Raw genomic sequence first — 22501 nt, 5'->3', positions numbered from 1 at the left:
ATAACCCGGTGTGTGTCGACAATTGGGCCACCCCATACAGACCAAGCGGACTGTGGTTGTCGTCCGAGCACGTTGCGTGCTCGCTATCACGAGCCATCGGCAATTAACGGTGCCGGAAGCCTCTTTGACGTGCCCGAGTGACCTGGAGATAGGGCGTGACGCCCCGATGGTGCCGGAGCGCCGATGCTTCCGGAGCGCCGGCCCTCCCCGGCAGGCCGACAGGGGTCCTCATTCACGCCCCTGGGGCGAAACACTCGGGCAAAAAAAAAATAGTTTCCCCAGCGGCGCAAATCCACGCGGCGAACAGACTGGCCATCTCCAGCAACTGGCTGTCTCCTGAAAGGACTGCCCATCTCCCCAGCATTGATATTTGGACACCGCACCTGGCGCTCATTTAATGCTGAGTTGACCTAAAAAAGAACAGATTCAAATCTCAATTGCCACTGGTGCTTAGCAATAGCTGGGAATAAAACTCGGGTGAGCGGTCCCCATAGCGATGATGATGATGATCCGGCAGCGGTGGTTGGTGGTTAGCACACTGCGCCATAAACACCCCGGGACCTGGGTTCAATTCCTGCCCATACCTGGACCGCCATTAGGTCATCTCGGCCTTAAATAATTATTTTATGCGGAGTGTGAACGTCAACACTTCGGGGCCAGGCACCAGAGGACGTCCACGGTGGAGATGGAGTGATGAAATCAGCTGGTGTGTAGATGCTCGGCGGATTTTGACATCGCAGGGTCATAAAAGAAGGCACGATCATTCAGCTGTGGATCTATCTTGGCTGATGCTAATGATGAATGGGTAAAACAAGCCATGATTAATACCATTTAGAAACTCTAAAAGACTGTAGCTCTTTTAATAGCCAAAGTAGCATATTTTAAATCTCTAGGGATCGGATTTCCTAGGGAGTGTCGACGGCGTAGCATGTTACGAGCAGCTGGAGTTTAAACTCAACACTGTAAAAAAATCTAAAATCCGCTCGGTACAATTTCACGGCAGATTCCTCAAATTTTTTTCTCAATATTTTACTCAAGCGAGGTTTTTTTTGTTATTTTTTAACGAGAATTTCCGTCGCAATAACGGATTCTGGGGGAAACATTCGAACGACAACGTTGTAGTGATCACTTTGGGCCGACGAGAGGCATCCGTGCCGCGACGTACGAGGTCGCCGCACGTCCGTCCGTCGCGCGTCCGTCCTGACCGATGAAGCCGCCGCACCGATGTTCACAAATCCAACCTTCGCAGGTTCCCAGTGTGCACGTGTTGCAAAGCGAACGTGGGGCATCTCTCGTGCCAAGCCGATCGGAAACGGTGACTTAAAATGTCGATTCTCACCGGCGTTTTCAGTGATTGTGGTAGCGTGGGGTTCACACCTCGTGCGCACGTTCCGTTTCGTTACAAGTCCTCGTAAACGATGACGACCTTGGAATGATTTCTTAGTTGCTGCAAATTCTTAAACATCGCACCGTATCTGTGTACGATGGAACTTCTTTCACACCGTATGTAGCCAACTGTGCTACTCAGAGGTGCGGGGGAAAGGATAACAAACTTAACACAAAAAGCAGTTCTAAACAAATGAGCTTTCACTTTAGTATAGTGGAGCAGTGTATAGTAGTGTGGTGTGTAGTGTAGTGTAGAGCGTAGTGTGTGTAGTGTAGTGTGTATAGTGTAGTGTAGTGTGTGTAGTGTATAGTGTAGTGTGTAGTGTAGTGTGTGTAGTGTGTAGTGTAGTACGTATCATGGGACCTCCCTTGCCAGAATCAAAATATAAGAATAGGTTTTGCCATTTCCGGCAATAAAACAGTTGTGTTAAGATGTTAAAACACCAAACAGAAATCTTTTGCAAGGAATCATGTCCGCATTAACCACATATACTTATAGTGAACATGCAAACAAAAACATGCTCTGGTAGCATATGATGCATTCTTTGAAACTGGTCCACACCAGAGAGCCTCGTCTCAAACACTGTGAGACCAGAGGGTGCCAAAAGGCGAACACCACAAATACATGTGGCTAATGTAGACATGATTCCTTGAAAAGGGTTTCTGTTTGGTGTTTTAACATCTTAACACAACTGTTTTATTGCCAGAAAGGGTAAAACCTCGTCATATTTGTAGAATGTATGTTGAACTTTGTTCGCACCGTATGTAGCCAACCGCGCTAATCAGAGGTGTGGGGAAAGGACATAAAACTAAACACAAAAAGCAGTTGTAAAGAAATGCGTTTGTCAATTTAGATTATTTTAAAGTGCATAGCACCAATGGCTTCCTAATATCGGAAGGAAGAGCATTCCATATGGCAGTAGAAACCCATCGGAAAGCGCGCAATGTGGTTTGCGATACAGCAGTGACACACAAAACCTGACTCTTGTAAATGATGTCACAGGCTCTTTAACCATCCACATTACAGATTATTAGATTGCAATACACTTTGGGTAATCACACACTGGTAATGAAAACCTGTCAATGACTAATCACCCGGATTGCTCGCAGTCCCATCAGATCCTGAAAGCTAAGCAGCATTGAGCCTGGGTAGTGCTTGGATGGGCAAGCCCCGTGCTTAATAGGTGTTATAGGCAGCTTCAGCAGGGCGACATTGTCATCAAAGGGCTGTGCAGCAAAATCTATTGTACTGTACTCCGCTTCAATGTCTATGCTGCCTACCTTCATAAACTCGCGCTGATCAGCGTGCTGAAGTATGGTAAGGAAAAAGCCATGATCACATGGCATGGGGAGGCCCTTCCTCATCCAGCAGTGGAGTGATTTAAGGTCCGTAGTGTGCAATCCGACCTGGTGGGATGACCATCAAACGGCTTGATTCACAATCGCCATTCAAACCCTGGCTAGGGATCAACTCAAACCCCATCACTCCTCCGGGGATCGACGAAGTGCCTACCACTTTGTGGTGAGTCGAATCAAATTCAGTCCCCAAGTCCCTCCCCTGACGCAGCCAGAAATTGCGCCGATTGCCGTTCGTCTCCTTTGTGGTGAAACAAAGTGACCTTCGACTCGCGGGGATGCGGTGACGTGGTGACGCGTCAACTCATCGGTGCGTCCACGTGTGCGTCGGCCTCTGCCCCGTTGCCCGGTTTCTCTCTGCCCTGGGACCATGGGACATCGGACTCGGCGGTCTGGCCTGTGCGCCGGGCAGCTCTTAAGACTTTGTGGAAACACGCCAGAGGCTGCACACACGAAAAAACAACGCCGCGGTTCCACGTAGCCTGGGGGTGTTCAGGAATGCAGCGTTTTTAAACGCCTCGTGCGTTTTCGTCCTTATGCAACGAGGGTCAGAGTTACGTAATAGGAGCTGAGTACCTCGGGGGGGGGAGCCATTCTACAAAAGAATAGCCGAAAGTTGGTTCACAGCGACGCAAGATCACCCGTGGTGCGCGTCGCTCATAGGGGTCGTGCTCGCGGCACTGCCGGGGAACGTGGCTGTTGGTGCGGCCGGGATCACCCGCACCTTGCCACCTTTGTCTCCCCCATAGAGCATTTTTTTCCCCTGCATTAAATTGGGTCCTGTAGTTTATATGGAGTTGCTGTTGGTAAAACAAAACAATGATATCTGGGCCTGAACACCAGATTCTTTGTGGGGCGGATGAAGCAGCAGATTGAGAGTGTATGCCACAAAACAAAAACCCAAAGATTAGTTTCACAAATCGACATCGTTTATTCAAACCGCATCTCATGACCGCCGAGGAGGAACCGCAGGCCAAGCTGGAAGGCCGCCAGGCGGTGGAGCTGGCGCCAACAATTTGACCCCTAAAATTCTCTAATTCGACCGTTTGCCGCGGCTGGCTACGTGCGTACGGTGCGAGAGGAGGAGTTTACCGTTAAGATGTCTTTGTGGTTAGTTTCCCCGACAGCGCTTAGCAACGTCGGCAAGGTCTCATACCACGAGAGATTAAACAAATTAACTGTTGCAGAAGGGCCATACTCGGAATGGTGAGAACCCCCACACCGTGAGTGCAGCAGGGCCCCGCTCGGCACGGGGAGAAACCCCCACGCCGTGTTGCCAAGGCCACAAGCTCCCAAAGACGTCGCGTGGTAAAAAAATCTGCCATTCCTAAACGGCGAGGTGACGTGCCAGGTAAGTGTGACCTTTGCCGCGTGTGGAAATGTCACCATTCTAGGGCTGCCTTTCGCTCGGTCACTCTCTTTACTCTCTCCCTCTGTTTGCCCCCGCTTTATTCCGACGCTTTGTTGTAACAAGTAACACCTTCGCGTGCCATTGCACAATAAGAATGTAAATTTTACTCGCCTGTTTCGCAGAAAAAAGGGTAACAAGCGGCAATTGAGTACAGTGTGGGCCCATGTGCGAACTTGACTCAAAACTAAACTAAACTATTCTTTTTTATTTCACCATGTAAGGCCCACTAAACTATATACATTTTTTTTCAAAATCAACCTGACCACAAATGATAGCTCAACGAAGTGGCTTCTATTCTTGGTTCTTTCGGTAAAGTCACGTAGAAGGGAAATAATAAAATAATATAAATATAATTGAAGGTCCGCTGTGAACCGAAAGAACCAAGAATATTAATCCCTGCAGTCACGAAAGCTTTAAATCAGAAGTGGCTTATGTAGAAATTTATAGCAGCCAAATACTCTGAACGCGTGATGTCGATTCTAAATGTGGAGGGGAAAACCGGAGGACCCGGAGAAAAATCCACGCGACCGCGAGGAGGGAGACACCGCAAACTCCAAATATACGCAGGCGTTGGGGTTGGGATGGAACCCACGACCTCCTGCATACCAGGCGAGGCAGTTAGCAATCTCACCACCTCGTGGAGGACAAAATTAGATCAATACTCTTAAGCCGATTATGTAAATAATCGGATCACTCTACCGATTATAGGTTAATATTTTTTGGAAATTCATCGATTCAACCGGATTCGTATGCTTGCCGATACACGCATCAAATTGCGAGCGTGAAAATCAATTGTTATCAATTGCCAGTCGAATGGATATTGCGTGCTGGTGTTACCGGTACGCTATTCGGACGAACAATGTTGCAGAAACGATGCAGAACAAATAAAAATAACAACTAATTTTTATCATGAATAACACTGCCAGTCATTCATTTTCAACAACGTCCACACATATAACAAATATTCCCATTGGGAATTCCGTATGCTTTCTATGAGATTTCTCCAACTCCGTTACGTTTGGAGGGCGTGGCTGCTGCCGCGGGGTCAATGGGAACGCGCGCCTGCCCCCGAAGCAACGGTGCCGGTCTCTTACATCCCCCGCCGCCTCCTCTGTCCAGCCAGCGGTATCAATGGGTTCAACCGCGGCTCGTTGATTGGCAGGTCTTGCACGGCTGGGGTAAGGCGTGGGTGCTCCCAAGCCGTCTGGCCTGTGCGGAAGAGTAGGCCAAAACCACCCTGTCGAGCTGCTTACACTGAGCCCTTGCCCAAAAAAGCTTCATAGCTCATCGGATTTCTCCTCCTACAGTCTAAATCAAGATTCTGATACCCCATTAATCGCTCTATGTATGTTGAACTTCCGTCCTGTATACTGCATCGGAATTGCATCAGCAGTACAAATCTGCACACCAGATGGATTGATTCACAGTATCTATGCTGCATTTATTGTGAGATGCTTAAAAAACCACCACCAACAACAACAACAACAACCACAATCGTGCCTTTTTTCGGTAAAGTCACATAGGTATCACTTGATACAGCAATTTTGCTGTGACGGTTCCACCTGAAGACGGAAGCTTGTGTTGCCTCCGAAACGTCGTGATTTAATTTATTAATGTTTTTACCTACGTGACTTTACCGAAAAAACCAAAGAGTATGGACCCTTGCAGTCACGAAAACTTCAAATCTAGAACCGTGCATTTCTTGACGAAACCCAAATTCCTACATATTCAGGGCGAAACTCGACACTTTGGTGGGGTCATACTGTAGCAGCAGCAGCAGCAGCACCTGCTGAGAGTCACCTCTCACCAATGTTGTTGTCTCTCTCTTTGCTCTGCTTGTAAGTAGGGGCAGGCGGACGGGACAGTTGCAGCCTGTGTTTGACCTGAGGCTTAGCGGCTGCATACACAACAGGGGCAGCAGTGTCCCTGAGTGGTGGGCGGGCGCTGAGCTGTGATTGGGGAGGGAGTGTGAGGTTCGTCCGTCTGTCCGTCCGTACAGCAGCTCCTTTTGTTTGGGAAGGCAGGAAAACGCTGGCCGATGATAAGAACAAGAAAAAGTAGCGGGCAAACCACGCTCGCGCACGCGCGCGCTTCCTTCCCGTATATTCGTCTCCGCTTACCGTAATCGATCAACAAAAGTGATTCTTTGCACTTCTCGCCAGCCACACGGCGGTGTTCCGGGAGTGTGCGGTGTCAGCGGCGTTGGTGCGCGTGCGGCGCGAAGCAAACCCAAGGCCCGGTTTTGACAATTCATTATCTCATCGTTAGACAAGACGCGCGTTGTCGCTGCTGTTACTGCTGCCACCGCTGCTGCTGAGCTGGGCAGTGGTGCACAAAGCGCGATTGACGAAGCGGCTCGACACACGTGGTTCTATGTGCCATGAAGAAGGCCCATTGCCCGAAACGTCGCCGATTTGATGGCATATTTTTTTTATTTTTGTTGTTCACGAACGTGTCGAGTTTTTTGTTGTTGTTAATTGTCTCGTCAGCAGAGCCATGCCTGCTGCAAGCATTGTGTGTATGTGTGGGGAGTGGTGGTGTAGCGGTTAGCGCCCTACGCTACGAACCCGGCGGTCCGAGTTCGATTCCTGCTCACGGCCACCAGCACCGGTGATGATTATCTGACCCGGTCCTGGGCCTCCCCTAGGTCGACTCAGCCTCAAATTAGTACCCGGTGCGGTGTGTGGTAAACATCACCACCGGAGAGACAAAGGCTGCCGGGCGTGGTGCTGGCCACCCACCCCCCTCGTGTGCCGTGCCGGCCGTCATACGTGCTACTCGCTAACAGCACTTGCCCCAACAGTCTATTGAAGGCTATACGGGGGATCTTTGACTTTGACTTTGGGCTGTCTAGAAAAAAAGACATCACGCCTACGGTCACAGCCGTAACGATTTGAGTGGCCACTGAGGTCGTGAACCTTAGTGGCCACTCGTGACTTTCAGGGCACGCGAAACCCATTAAACTATAAACTATAACCGAAAATATTTTGTTTTATTTTACCAAGTAAGGCCCGCTGGACTGTGTAGCTCTTTTTCAGAATGCGCGACCCTGGCTATCACAAACGACAGCCCAACGAAGTGGCTTATCGCGTGGGAATTTGTAGCGGCCAAATACTCTGAACCCACAATGTTGATTCTAAATCCGGGAGGGAAAAACCGGAGGACCGGGATAAATGTCCACGCTACCATGGGGAGAGAGACACGCAAACTTCAAATTTACAAGCGTCAGGGTAGGGATCGAACCCACGACCTCCTGTATACCAGGCGAGGGAGTTAACATCCCGCCATCATGGAAGATTAATATTTACATACAGCGAATGTGAATCTAAGCCATGGATTATTACACACGTCACTTCACTACCTGTGCATCGACAGCTTTAAGAGCTTAGACGAATAGATTAATTTAACGCGACATTAAATATCCACAACCGCTCGTCGACTGGCAGGTCGCTGGATGTGGTTGTGTAAAATGTGGGTACACCTCGACCAAGAAGTCCGGCCAGTGTGAAAGAGTTGACCGAAGTTCTCACTCTAAAATGATATGAATGCGCAGCCCTTCGTCCAACCACTGCTAAATGAAGGCTTCCCTCTGGTATATCACGACGGTGGCGAGATGTTTACTCCCTCACCTGGCGTGCAGCAGGTCGTGGATTCCGACCCCAACGCCTGCATATTTGGACTTTGCATGTCTCTCTCCACGTGGTTGTGTGTGTTTTTCTCCGGGTCCTCTGGTTTTTCCCTCCACATTTACTATGGCTATCATTTATTATATCATTTATGGTAGCCAGGCCACTTCTGAAAAAGAGCTATATAGCTCAGTGGGCCTTAACTGCTAAAAATTAAACCAGAAATGTTTTTAGTCGTTTAAAATATCGGTCGTGGGAGCTGTTTGACCATACTTCACCACAGGAGAGAGGCCCCTCCCACCGGCAGTGGCCTGAGCAGGGAATTGCAGAGCTGCGCCTCTTACATTTACTGTACACATACAGTACCATATTAATGATTGTCTGTTTTATGTTGTTGTAACGTTCTGACCCCGTGTCCCCCTACTGGACATGTGTGAAATAGAGCTTCATAGCTCATCGGATTCCTCCTGTTCGTGGTTTGCAGCCGCCACACAAATCGGTAACCCCCCTCGCCCGCCCATTTCCCTTTGAGCAGGGAAATGTTTAGACATTTCTTAAACTGATCTGTGCGGCATTGTTTCGAAGGTTATGCACCCAAATGAGTCGGTTTCTCCCTGGGCCCATCAGGGGTTTTTTCCCAGATGATGACGAGATTTAGAAATTCAACTTATTCGCTCTCGCAGAGCAAGAGAGGCGAGGGATTACAAAGGGAATTGGACAAACATCCCAACTCGGGGTCCTCCTGAAGATGACTCCGGAGGCCCAGGATAGGCCTTTCCTGGCCATACAATTTTAAATATAAAACATATTCTAATCATGTTTGTCAACAACACTGTGGCTACGCGGGGCTAGAAGACCTCAAGCCTCTCTGCCAGGGAAGGCGGCAGTACTCGTGGCTTGGGGAGACCTTCATCTAGCAGTGGATTGACCATGGTTGATGATGATGATGAAATCTTAATGCCAGCTCATGGCTCTGTTGTTTTCAGGGTGCAGGGAAACTCCCGCAGTTTCACTTTACACTGATGGCACGCAAAGATTTCTCCCTGTAGCCTTCGCAGACTTTTTGCGCAAAGTGCTATGAACTTTACGAAGGCACGGCATATGAGGGGTTGGGTGGCCCAACACCACCCCCGGTCGCCTTTATCTCCTCCATGGCGATATTTAGAACACATCGCACCGAGTATTCATTTGAGGCTGAGTCGACCTAGGGGAGGCCCATGACCGGTTGAGATAATCTTCACGCCGGCGTTGGCCATGAGCGGGAATCAAACTCGAGACGCCGTGCTCGTAGCGCAGCGTGCTAACCGCCACACCGCCGCTCCCGACTGGTAGCGGCACGCGGGTGCGCGCGCTCACGCCTCTATAACCACCCACTCTCGTCACTTGTCACAAAGCTACGCTTGTCATAATCGTTGGAGTGGGCGCGAGTGTTATCATAACGCGTGCGCAGGTGCACGGCAGCTGGTCTGTTGAGTTTAAAGAACAAAAAAATCTTGTTCATTTTCTTGCGGAGTCTCGGAGGTGGGGGGGGGCGCGGGTGGGCGGGGGGAGTCTGGGAGGTAACGGAGTCGCACGCCAAGAGACCTTCATCCAGCAGTGGATTGACCATGGTTGATGATAATGATGATGATGAAATCTCAAGCTCAATGTCGTGCTAGGGGGTTGGCCCCCACCCATAGCAGACGACGAAAAATCCCTGACCCAGGCAACTCGCACATAACTGGCTCAACTCTGGTCAGATTACTGCTCCATGCTAGCCGATTACCAAAATCGAATCGACCCAAACGTCCCAAACTGCTGCCCTTTGTGCCAAGCAACGCCAGAAGAAGTCTCCCATTTTCTCAGTTGCCCAAAACGCGAACCAAAAATTAAATCGATTGTTCTCTGGCTAAACCCTTCCAAAGTGGCAACACAACGCCACCTATAAACAGAAAGTGCGAGGAAAACAACAACAACAACATGATGAAATCTCAAGGCCAGCTCATGGCTCTGTTGTTTTCAGGGTGCAGGGAAACTCCCGCAGCTTCACTTTGTACTGATGGCACGCAGATTTTTGGGGCAAAGTGCCGTGAACATTACGAAGGCCGGCACGGCACACGAGAGGGGGTGGGTGGCCCAACACTACACCCGGTTGGCTTTGTCTCCCCCGGGTGGTGGTGGTGACCGTGAATGTTCCCGGCCTATCTGCGGCTCGCAACGTGGCTCAACGCCGTACGCGGGGACAATAAGCTGGCCCCGACGGTCGTCATCAGCAGTGGCCATGGTCGATCTATTGCCGGGTAAAGGCCTCCCCGCACGTTCCTGTGATTTAAGATTCAAGAACATTGCCCGTGGTGAGCAAGGCCCGTGGCGCTAACCATCGCGCCGCGGCAGCGTTCTCATAATTTAAAGCGGTCGGAGAAATATCCCACGACCCTCTTTCACGGCCGCCTTGCTTACAAATCGTCTCGTGAGGTCGGACTTCATTTGAGACATCTGAACAAACTAAATATGCCCTGCGTGTCAATTCCAGTTGTGGCTGAGAGTGGGAGGAGTGCGCACGTTTGAGCACATCGTGAGTGACACGCAGCTTGCATGGGGACGCGTGGCCCTGGCGATCGCTCATGGCCCAGTGTTGACTGAAATATTACCCCACTGTTTTGCTCCGTTCAGCTGTTCACATCATTCCTCTCCGCGTGCCTCATCAACGTGTCCACACGCTGTTGTCTCAGTGTGCAAGTGCGTGCCTGCGAGCGTGTCCTTGTCTCTGCGTGGAGGGCGGTAGTTGTCTATGTTGGCGCACTGCGCCACGAAACTGGCAAACCCAAGTTCAATTCCTGACTCGGCCTTTAAACCAGTACCTAGTGGGGTGCATGAACATCGGCATTGGGGAGACAAAGGCGGTTGGGCGTGGTGCTCGCTAATAGCACGTGACCCAACATCCTGTGTAGGCTACATCGGGGACCTTTGTCTTCGTGTGTGTATGTGTGTGTGTAGAGAAGGCAGTTGCACATTGAATAGTCGACTTTCTGAAAGAGCAAACTAAGTGGTACTTCATCAGGCCGAGGAGCGTTTCATCACAAGGCGGTGCTTCATCACAGCAGCACCTGTACGCACACTCCTTAATTGGCTAAAAACATCTGAACGTCGAGAAGACAGCAAAGCTCGCTACTTGGCATTCTCGCCTGCACTGTTATTTGATTATTATTGTCCTGTTGCAGCGGGGATTTTTTTTCTCGTTGTTCAAAGATGTGGTTAACCCCGTGTACGCGCCGCCGCGCGTGCACGGTTCATCTCCGCCATGACCTCACGGGAGCGGAGCGGCGACGATCATCGTGGTCAGTGTAACACGGAGGCTTTCGCTGCCGTGGATCATCGTGGTGTTTGTGTGTCGGTTTGTTTTTTGTCGTTGCAGGTGCTGCCGGGAAAGATGGACAAGGACAAGGCCGGTAGGTGGACTTTAATTTTTCGTGTCAATAATTTACCGGACGTATTGCAATGTCATTTTTTTTGCCCGTCGCGGCTTCCTGCCCCCCCCTCACACACTCCCCCCCCCAACACCGTGCCCGAAAGGTCACACGACTAGCGAGGCACGCTTCACGTGACGCGTTCTGTTTGAACGAGGAAGAAAATAAATGTTGCTTGCGCGTGATTGCTGCAGAACGTTTGTTCGGCGTGCCTGTCACCTCGGGAGCGGGTCCCGAACGGCGGCGGAAAACGCCGCGGACGTCGCGCGCGATGCCGTCACAGGACGGCCAGGTCACGTCGCAACGTGACTTCATCGCACGTTGTCAAATGATGACGACGACGATGATGATTATGACGTCACCGCGTGCGCGATGAGGTCACGTCGCCACTTGACAATGATAACGACGATGCCGATAACGATGACGATGACGACGATGATCATGACATCACCGCCCTGGCTGGCAAAGCATGTATGAACACTCGTTGATTTGTTGAAAGCATCTTGATGTATAGAGGACTGCCGAGCGTGGACAACATTTGGTGCCAGCTGACCGCCTGGCCCACTGCTTTTCATCTTGTCTGTGGTTCCTCAGAGATTGTGCGAGAGTTGCAGGAAGTTGCATGAAGGATGGCGTAGCTCTAGATTCAAGGTAGATTTGGACCGATCTTATTTGTTAATGGCAAGAAGGGCTCAGTGAGCTGCTACGCTCTATTTCACAGTGTCGTGTGATGGTACAGATTGTACACAGTACAGAACGGAGCTCTATTCCACAGTGCCCTGTGATGGTACAGATGGTAAACGGTACACAACATAGCGACACGGGCGTGGTTTCATAGGTTGCGATACTAAACAGCGAGTGTCGGTACGTGCTCCACATGTTATATATAAGGGAAATTTGTGAATATGTGCGTCTCTTCAAAATGTTTAGCGTACTTCCCGACATGTAAAAAACTTGAAATCTGCCATGTGGGTACTTTCCAGACTGTACACCATGCAACAATTATGAAAATAGACTTTTGTATTTTTTTTGGGGGGGGGGGGGGACGCAATAATGCATATATTTTGCACGGCAAGTGAACTGTGACGTCACATCTGTCATGTGACCCGTATGCGGAAGCGTAACGCAGTGTGCCTGCTCATGTCACCCCCCCAACCCTCCGCGGGTACAGTGCCATACAAATGTGTTGCAGGCCTAAGGCGTTCTTCGCGCAGCATTGTTTTATTATTTCAGTCGTTTACAGCCTTACGCACCCTGAAAGTTGTGTGTGTCTGCAGCAAGCGCGTGTATGTGTACCTATGGACGCGCGCGCGCTCGTGTGCGTGGGGGGAGCGGTGGTGTAGTGGTTAGCGCGCTGCGCTACGAACACGGCGACCCGAGTTCGATTCCCGCTCACGGCCACCACCGTTGACAATTATTTGAACTGGTCCCGGGCCTCCCCTAGGTCGACTCAGCCTCAAACGAATAACTAGTGTGGTGTGTGAACATCGCCACTGGGGAGACAAAGGCGGCCGGGCGTGGTAAATTCAAGTCCCGGGCGAAGCCGGGTAGTAAAGCTAGTACATATATATACAACTCAACATTATTATTAAGGCGAATACTTTTAGCGTTGCTTTGTGACACCAGATTTTTGGGGCGCAACCCATCATAGCAGACGTGAGATGGTCGTGGAAATTCCACATTCCCATGGCAGGGAGGCCACGTGTTCATGGAACATTCTTCTTATGAAACAAATAGCCATTGTATTCTAGAGCCGGACCTCGGCTGAGAGTCACGCGTCTTTCAAAAGTCAGCGAGAGTTCAATTACCGTGACCGGGAATTGAACTCTGGCGGGTTTAAAGCGCAAGTGCGCCGACCACTGCGCCGCCACTCCACCCACCCCTGCCCAGCCAAATCCCCCCTTCCCTCGAATCCCGTTGCACTTGCTCGATTTAGCCTCTCGACTGTCGGGCACCGAGGTCCTCCACGGGGTGGGTGGTGACGGGTGGGGGGACGGGGTGGCGGGGCGAGCGGGCGAGAACGCAAACACAACATCCAGACGACTCTGCGAGTGGGTAACGCGACGACTGGCGGTGGCAAGGCAATCTCGGCGGGGAATCTCGGGGCGGTCGAAAAAAAAATCCGCTCGCTGTCTTTTCTGCCCATTGCGCCGTCTCAACGGCACCCGAATCAAAAGCGGTTGCTAGAAAGGCAAAACAGTGTGGCGGGCGAGCGAGCGGCAGGAGAGATGAAAGGTGCCGGGCGGCGCACCGCACAAAGGTGGCGCGCGGCGTGACGGCCGTCCGCCCGCGACGGCGCGAATCAGGTGGGGCCACGGTAGACAGCGAGGATTCCTCCCGTGCCGTGCATCCTGTTTGCGGCGAGCGCGGCCGCGATAAGAAACCGGTCGGCGCGCTGCGGCTTTGGCGGCGGCGGCGCCGTAAGCGGGTGGGCAGAAATATCACCGCAGCATCTTGGCAAAGGGCGAGCCGCCGTTCAGCTTCACGGAGATCCATCCTGGAGCGCAAGGTGAAGTTGGGAGAGTAACCCATCCGTTGCCATGCCACTGCAGCTCGTCGCCGTGTCGACGGAACGCGCCGGGTGTCGTCGCGCTGTTCGGCACGTGCTCCGAGAGAACAGCATTTCGGTGGGTCGGAGATGTTAACTGCCACGCCGGGTGCACAGAAAGTCGTGGGCTCGATCCTGACCCTGACGCCTGTTGTATATTTGGAGTTTACGCGTCTCTGTCCCTGTGATCGCGTGGATTTTTCTCAGTGTCCTCCGATTTTCTGCTCCTCACTGATTTATTTGGCTGTGATAAATTTCCACTCGATGATAAGCCACTTCGTTGGGCTCTCATTTGCGGTCCGGTCACTTGCGAAAAAGAACTACATCGCTCAGTGGGCCTTAGTTTAGTTTAAAGTTCAAGATTCAGTCAGCTCTCGGGAATACTCCATTCGATCACCCGTTGAGAAGAGATTGAGGATGGTTGTTGGGAATGAGTGTGCCTCGGTGCGGGGGGCGGGCAGAGTGGCAAGGGCAGTGTGGTAACACTCACACGCCTCACAAGCAAGAAGGGCGTGGGTTAGATTCCCGACCGCTGCATGGGTTTCCTCCCATAGCTCAAACAAACACGACGTGACTGGCATCGGCCAAAACATCTCGGCAAACGCTAAAACGCTACCTGCAAATGACTCGCTTGGGATCGCACGCGACAGCAGCGACATCGGCCCCCTGCCGCTGCGAAAAGCGGGCAGGGCCCTCTTGAAGTCGAGTCCTGAGACTCTGCAAGCCCTGCCTGCGTAAACAAGTTGGAGTCGAGATGAATGTTTTGAGTTCTGCAAATTCCACTTTCCTCCTACGCACGACAAAGCGTTCCGAGCCATAACCCTCCCGAGAGCAGACCGGTGAAGCTGTTCCCAGGTTACATAACTTGCCGTTGAAATGCGACTCAGAAATTGCGTGTCGTGACACGCAGGGCTCGCGCCGATTTTCGGGCCAGTCTGCGGACTCAAAGTGGCCCTGTGTCAGCCTGCTCGTATCTCACGCAGACAGAGGCCAAGGGTCACAGCCCTGCAATTGCCCACTCACTCCACCGCTGGCCGAAGGCGCCTCCGCTAGAGGGAGCGGGTAGACGGCGCCTCCAGTGGGTGCTTTGGCCTACTCTTCCACGCTGGCCCGGTCGTCTTGGATGAGGTAGAGGGGGGTAAGCGCACTCTGACCCGCCACACGCGACCTGCCGGCCGACTTAACTGGGGGGTGAACCCATTCGCAGCGCTGCCGGGTGGTGGACGGAGGCGGTGGGGAAGGGGGATTTAAGGAACGTCCACCGTCGTTTCAACCGCCGCGCGCGGGGAGATGGAGACGAACCGGCAACCTCTGGAGTCCGACTGCCGCCTCCCTCGCATCCGGTCCAGCTTCTGCTGCGTCGGTGAATTCTCCCGGCACCTGCGAAGCTAATTCCACGCATTCCGCGTGCGCTGTTGCCCATTGCACTTGGCTCTCCTCAAACACGGCTCAGTCTGTCCTTAAATAGGGGCGCCTTGGTGGTGAGATGTTAACTACCTCGCCTGGTATGCAGGCGGGTTCGATCCCGACCCTCACGATGCCTGCTGTATATTTGGAGTTTGCGTGTTTCTCTCTCTCTCATCATCATCACGGTGGCTAGGAGATGTTAACTACCTCGCCTGGTTTACAGGAGGACGTGGGTTCCATCCCGACCCTGACGATGCTTGCTGTATATTTGGGGTCTGCGTGTCTCTCTCTCTCATCATCATCACGGTGGCTAGGAGATGTTAACTACCTCGCCTGGTTTACAGGAGGACGTGGGTTAGATCCCGACCCTGACGATGCCTGCTGTATATTTGGAGTCTGCGTGTCTCTCCCCATGGTCGCGTGAAAATTTCTCCGGGTCCTCCGGTTTCTACCTCCACGTTTAAAAACAGCATCGCGCATTTCGAGTATCTAGCTGCTGCTATAAATGTCCACGTGATGATGATGATGAGACACTTCGTTGAGCTATCATTTGTGATGGCCAGGTCGCTTCTGAAAAAGAGCTGCATAGCCCAGTGGACCTTGCTTACCTGGCAAAAGAGAAAAATAAAGAAAAGTGTGGTGCGTGGTGACCAGCTAATTTGCATTCCGCGCTGTGACGGCTCTTCGGTCCACCGTCGGAATCGCGGCCTTGCCCACCCCCAGTGGGCTGCGCCCCAGAGGCTGGTGAACCACAGTGGGCAGCAGCAGGAGGCGGTGGCCCTTCTGCCAACAAGTGGCAAGAACAAGCGGTTGCAGGGCTGTGCCTTCGTACCGCCCTCCCTGTTATCCTACACTGCAATTCGAACCCTGTAGGATTCGATTAAAAAAACATTCTGTCGGGAGCTAATCCGCCGGTGTTGGAGCCGCTGGAATGGAACGCGATACCGGCGGAGGCCATCGTTGTTGCCGGCTTCACAAAGGACAAAATAATAACTCCGCAAAAAACCCTTTGGAGTCCTTAATAGCTATTTAGGGAAATCCTATAGGACTGGGAAAGAGAATGGCGCAGATCTCGTTGGGGAATGCGCTCGGAATGTTAAACTCTGTCCTCGCTTGAGTCTGGGAAGCTCCTCTTGTAGGGTAAGCCGGTTACACACCCCCCCCCTCCTAATGTTCATTGTTGCCGGCTTACACTTCGGCTTATTCTTTCGCTTCGCATATTTTCCACATCCTCTTCCTCTTTTACCTCCCAAAGACCCCAACCCTAGCAAACCCATACGGGTCACGGCCCCGGCCTTGCATTCTGAGCAGGGGGGGGGGAGAGGGGGGGGGGCAACCCTTATCAGCCAGTCCTTATCACTAGGAAGGGCACAGATACATTTTTTTTGAAGGCATGTGTGTGTGTGGGGAGCGGTAGTGTTGCGGTTTGCGCGCCGCGCTACGAACCCGGCTACCCGAGTTCGTTTCCCGCTCATGGTGACAGCTCTGACGATTATCGGAACCGGTCTTGGGCCTCCCCGAGGTCGACTCAGCCTCAAATGAGTACCCGGTACGATATGTAAACATCGCCACTGGGGAGACATAGGCGGCCAGGCGTGGTGTTGGCCACCCACCCCCTCGTGTGCCGTGCCGGCCTTTATAGGTGCTCGCTAACAGCACTTGCCCCAACAGTCTGTTGAGGCTATAACGGGGTATTGTCTTGTCTTTGAGTGAGCGAGCGGGGAGTGGGTAGTGTAGTGGTTAATGCCCCAGCAGTCTGTTTTTGGCTACATGGGGGATCTTTTCCTGTATATGTACAGTATGCCGTATCTATCGGCCACATACCAATACATTCCTATGCCTTGGGCAAGAAGGGGTGTTTCCTCTTTCACTTGGTGGGCTAATTGTGTTTCATTCACCAGAATTGTTGTGGTCGTTTACCCAGGAACGCTTCGGCGAGTTTCAAAACTCTTTTTGAGGAGGATCCTGCCCAACCGTTCGCAGTAGCAGGGGGTGGCGATGCTGCTGCTGCTGCGTAAATCCAATTTGAGCCATTTCCAGGTATATTGTTTCAGCATTGGGATTGTTTGGCCAATATGTTTTTTTCTCTTTTTGTACGCCATGAGAGGAAACTCATCCAGAACAAGGGGGGAGAAGCGTACAGACTCCGCACACGCACCAAGGTGGCCAAGTTGGGAATCTAACCCAGACCCCCCCCCCTCTGCTGCCCTAATGATGCCGCAACCAATGAGACCGAGGTTTGAGTTCTGGCCATCGCCCGAGGTGAAACCAGGAGGTCCGTTCAGTTATTCCGAAGCACGATTGGGATTTCACGGGGAAGCTGAATGGCGTTCAAAAACAAGTCGCAAGCGCCGCTCGTTGTGTGAGAGACCCCAATGCAGAAGATCCCCCGGGGGTTTCGATCGTCCACGAAGCTGCCCGTGGTCGCCACCCCTAAACTGCATCCACTACACAAACCATGGCAGCGGCAGAGGCGGATACCCGATGCTGCACGAATGGAAAATTAAAAACTCTCCGGTAAGGAGCCGTCTATAAATGACGTCACGCACCTGGAGGCGGGGGAGGGGGTCAGACATTTGTGACGATGTGTGACGGGGGGGGGGGGGTTTGAGAAATGTGACGTCACATCAAAATGCTCAACTTTAAATAAATATAGACAACACGTTCTACTTAATTAAATAGACTTTTTAATAAATGTTTTCTTCTACAACATCAGAGTGCAGCGCCACATTAAATACGCACTACAATCACAATAGTTTAAAGCGATTTGAAGCTTTTTGGGGGGGGGGGGGGTGGTCAAAAATCGTCCAAAATCGTCCAAAATCGCGTGACGTCATTTATGGACGGCCCCTTAGCCCAGTGCCTTCTTGCACAAGAGAGGGCCTCATAACAAATCTGTAAGCAACGGGGCTGTGTTTTGTTGTAATTCCGATTTTCGTGGTTGCCTACGTACCGTGGCGGAGGAGCGTACGCGCGTGCATTGTAACAAACGCAAATTATTCTCCCCTCGGGTCAAGGGGTCTTTTGTGTTCAAAAACCAAAAAAAAATTGGGATATTGCTTTGGATGTCGCGGATCGGTGGGAGGGAACGGTCCGAGCCAGACGGCGAAGCTTCCTCGTTTCCAGCCGACAGGGAGGATATTTTTACTGGTAGGAACCTCCTGGTTACACCAGCCCACAGGGAATTATTGTGTCCGTCCGTCGTGCAGGGAGGGGCTGGGTGGGGAGGGAGGGGCTGGGTGTGCTGTGTGTGTGCTGTGTGTGTGCCTGCTGTGTGTGCGCTGCAAATTGCCCCCCCCCCCAACTTCAAGATTACGGGATGCCCGCAAAATACCCCCAGAGGCTTGAGAGCCTTCCGGGAAAAGGTGGCCTTCTCTTTGTTTTGACGGGTTTTGGTTCGCGATGAATGGCTCCGATTCTTTCTTTTGATTGCGACCGTTTGAATTTTCCTTCCCTCATTTTTCTCCTTCGTTTTTATTCGTCGCATTCCTGAACGTGACCCCCCGAGCACGACAAACAGAGAAACGCCTTTTCATGAGCGCCCGTTCGGAGCGCGGTGCTCGGGGTGGGGGGCGGGGTGGAAACGCTTAAAATATTTGAGGATTCTAAAAATAATACGTTTTAAGGGTTCCCCGTAACGAACGTGCTTGTGACGAATGTCATCTCCACGTCGCGCTCGTTGCCGGCTCTATTAACTTTTGGTGGGGCGGTGGAGCGGTGGTATTAATCCCGAACCGCGCGGACGCCCTAGGCGCCCAAGTCTGTCTCTGTGAGCCACAGGCAGTATATTCTTAGGTTTTTTCGTTAAAGTCACGTAGGTAAAAAAATTTAAATTAATAAAAGTAAAATAAAAATCAAATAAAAATCACGACGTTTCGGAGACAACACAAGCTTCCGTCTTCAGGTGGAATCGTCACAGCACGACTGCTGCATCAAGTAACAACACAGGCAGTGTTGAACCCCTGAAGCACGACGGATCCTGGACGGTGCCTCAGTCACCCAGAGGTCACCGCTTCAACGCGACCTCCCTGGCACGGCAGTTTGAAGAGACTGTTCAAGTTTCTTCGTGTTTTGATTCTCCTCCCGGCGTCGTCCATCCCATGCACCGAGTGTCAAACGACGCGCGCCGCATTTAGTTCGCCGGCTGGTCGCTTGCGATGGGGGGAAGCGTGGGGCTGCTTCCACCGCTTCAAAGACGCAATGCTGTCTACAGCAGGTGCCTCTGTCTCTCGAGCTCCCTGCGGTAAAGACCCTTCCGCCCATCGTGGTGCAAGCGGGTGTGTCTCCCTGTGTCTCTCCGTGTCTCCCTGTGTGTCCCTCTGTGTCCCTGTGTCTCCCTGTGTCTCCCTGTATCTCCCTGTGTCCCTGTGTGTCTCTGTGTGTCTCTGTGTGTCTCTGTGTCTCCCGGTGTCTCCCTGTGTCGCCCTGTGTGTCTCTGTGTGTCTCCGTGTCTCCCTGTGTCTCCCTGTGTGTCTCCGTGTCTCGCTGTGTCTCCCTGTGTCTCCCTGTGTCTCCCTGTGTCTCCTGTGTCCCTGTGTCCTGCTGTGTATTCCTGTGTATTCCTGTGAGTCCCTGTGTCTCCCCTGTGTCTCCCCTGTGTCTCCCCTGTGTCTCCCTGTGTCACCCTCTGTGTCCCTGTGTCTCTCGGTGTGTCCCTGTGCGTCTCTGTGTCTCCCTGTGTCTCCGTGGTCGCTCCGCATGATCTTATCCACGCCCAGGATTTTCCCGAGCCGAGCCATGGCTGAGCCACTCCGTGCGTCTTCGGAGGCGAGCGATCGGCTTGAGCCCGAGCTGAGCCATGACGACGAACACGAGTGACCGGTCGCTATTCGTAATCTCAGGCGGTTTTTTTTTCTACCAGGAACAAAAATGAAACTTACGCGTGGATTCTGCAATGCTTCACGACATTGTGTTCGTATCCTTGGAAGCACGATTCTGCTTTTAATGAGCAGCAATGTTCCCTTACGAAATTACAAAATAAAACGACTCCGCCGCCATGCAATCGCCACGCATGATGGCGAGTGGGACAAGGGCGTGTGCCATCATCGCCTTGGCCAAATATAACGCTTACACCCGCTGTCGCTGAGATTCTATCACCAAAGTATTCCAGTTTGTCTTCTACCAGCAAAACTTTAAGCAAAAAAAATCATTCATATTCTAGGATCATCTTCGTGAGACCTTTAATAAACTAAAACCAGAAACGAAACAATTTAATTTTATATTAACATGTAAGCTGTATGACTCTTTTTCAGAAGCGACCTGGCGATCACAAATGATAGCGCAACGAAGTTGGCTTATCATCGCGTGGACATTTATAGCAGCCAAATACTCTAAACGCGTGATTCAAAATGTGGAGTGAAAACCCGGAGGACCCGGAGAAAAATCCACACGACCACGGGAAGAAAGAGAGAAAGATGCAAACTCCAAATATGCAGCAGCAGGCTTCAGGGTCACGATCGAACCCACGACCTCCTAAATACCAGGCGAGGGAGTTAACATCTCCTAGCCACCGTGGCGCCCGCAATGACACCGTGTGGCAGACAGACACATTTACGGGAGGAAGAGACGGGGACAGACTTTGATGCGTGAATGCCCTCAACCTCTCAACCCCTTAGCCATTCACTGCCAACGATTAAGTGAAATATTTGTGGGGCATTGAACGGATTTAAATTTTCTGTCAATAAAATAGCGAATCATGCACTTGTGCGCCAAATTTGCTTTCAAAAGGGACACTTGAAAGGCGTTGTAATTGTCAGTTTACGAGGGCATTTCTGTGGCTGTTGGCATTTGGTGGCAGGTTGAACGACACATTTATATATTTACGCGATCTAACCCCCCACAAGAACCTGTATTATGGATGGCGTTTTAGTCTTCAATAATTGCTGTTGTCAATAAGTCCCAAATTCAGTGACTCCACTGCTGGCTTGATGGCTTTCCCACGTGTGGCAAAGTTTGGTCAAACAACCCGCATGGGTGTGACGAGGCCATAATCCAGCAGAGGATTGACATAGGTGTAATGCGGGCGTAAACGGCCTCGCGGATATGACGTAACAGGGGGGAGGAGTTGGGTCACGTGGGGAGAAGGGAGAGCTCTTAAGGGCGGGAACCGGAAGAGACGGGGGGAGAGTGTAAGAATAAAGACGGGAGAAGGCCACGCAGGGCAGGAGGTGGGAAGTGGCGTGATCGCCACAGGACGGGACTCGGCACCGTTGGCCAGCGGTGTCCGGGCATGGGGGAGACGGAGAGCAGCGGTGGGGCTGCAGAGAGAGCAGACGAGGGGCTGCAGATCGGGGCGGAGAGGCTGAGAGAAAGCCAGCAGCGGAGCTGCATCGGGAGCCAGCAGAAAGGCTACGGGAGCGACGGCAGCAGAAGGGCTGCCAAGCGGGAGGTGGAGAAAGCTCCAAGCGAGGCGCCGTGCGGGAGAAGTTGTACGAACCCAAATAAAGGACAACGGAGACAGACACAGTGAAAGAGTCCTTTATTACATAGGGTTGAATACCCATACAGTTTCTATGAACATAGTTATTATGAACTTGGGAAATAAGTAAATTTTTTTGGTGTTGACTTCACGGTCCAGATATGACTCTTCTTGGAAACGATGAGCTGCAATGAATTGAGGAAGAACGGCGGACGGGGAACTGGGGGTGTGCGCTGCGCGTGGTGCGTGACTGGGGCGCTGCGGTGGCGAGGAGGCGCGAGGGTCGAAATCGACGCCACGACCTCCCACATCCCGGGTGAGGGAGTTAACATCTCGCCACAGCATGCGCCATCTCATCAGATTCCTCCCGTCTGAATTCTGACTGAAGAAACCAACGAAGAAGAATCCCAACACCTTGCCACAACTACCCCATTGGAACCTCCTTTGCCAGTAGCAAAATATGATAATTGGTTTTTTACCCTTTTATCTGGCAACAAAACTGAAACCTGTGCGCCTTTTGGCGTTATCTGGTCTAACACCATGTGAGACTATGCTCTAAGACAAGCTGTCTCGGGTGTGGACAAATCAATTTCAAGGACAGTGCATACATTATCAGAGTTGTGCTTTTTGTTTGCATTCTGACCGCAGGTATTGTGGTCAATGCAAACATGACTCCTTGTAAAAAAGGTGTCAGTTTTGTTGCCAGATAAAAGGGTAAAAAAACAATTATCACCTTGCCACAAGATATACCTCTACAGGGGCCTTTCAAGTGTGCCACTCGACGAAGGGCCCTTCCACCAGCAGTGGAGTTAGCGAGCAATTGCAGGGCTGCGCCTTTAGCGCCTCCACCTTGAGGTGGCCGCGAGCTGTTTTCTGACCGTGGTCCCTGCGCCCTGTGCGTCG

General features: G+C 51.8%; 1 pseudogene across 1 annotated transcript in view; it reads left to right on the top strand.

The window, feature by feature from the left end:
• Positions 1 to 22501, top strand: part of LOC144951016 (rho GTPase-activating protein 7-like) — a 188715-nt pseudogene that overhangs the window by 66283 nt on the left and 99931 nt on the right. Inside the window, exon 5 of the transcript XR_013640445.1 lies at positions 11174 to 11207. The product of XR_013640445.1 is annotated as a rho GTPase-activating protein 7-like (transcript). The remainder of the gene's footprint in view (positions 1 to 11173; positions 11208 to 22501) is intronic.

Source organism: Lampetra fluviatilis, chromosome 60, assembly GCF_964198595.1.
Source record: "Lampetra fluviatilis chromosome 60, kcLamFluv1.1, whole genome shotgun sequence".
NCBI lineage: Eukaryota > Metazoa > Chordata > Hyperoartia > Petromyzontiformes > Petromyzontidae > Lampetra > Lampetra fluviatilis.
The sequence above is the reverse complement of the archived record's forward strand: the minus strand, read 5'-3'. Positions and strand labels throughout refer to the sequence as shown.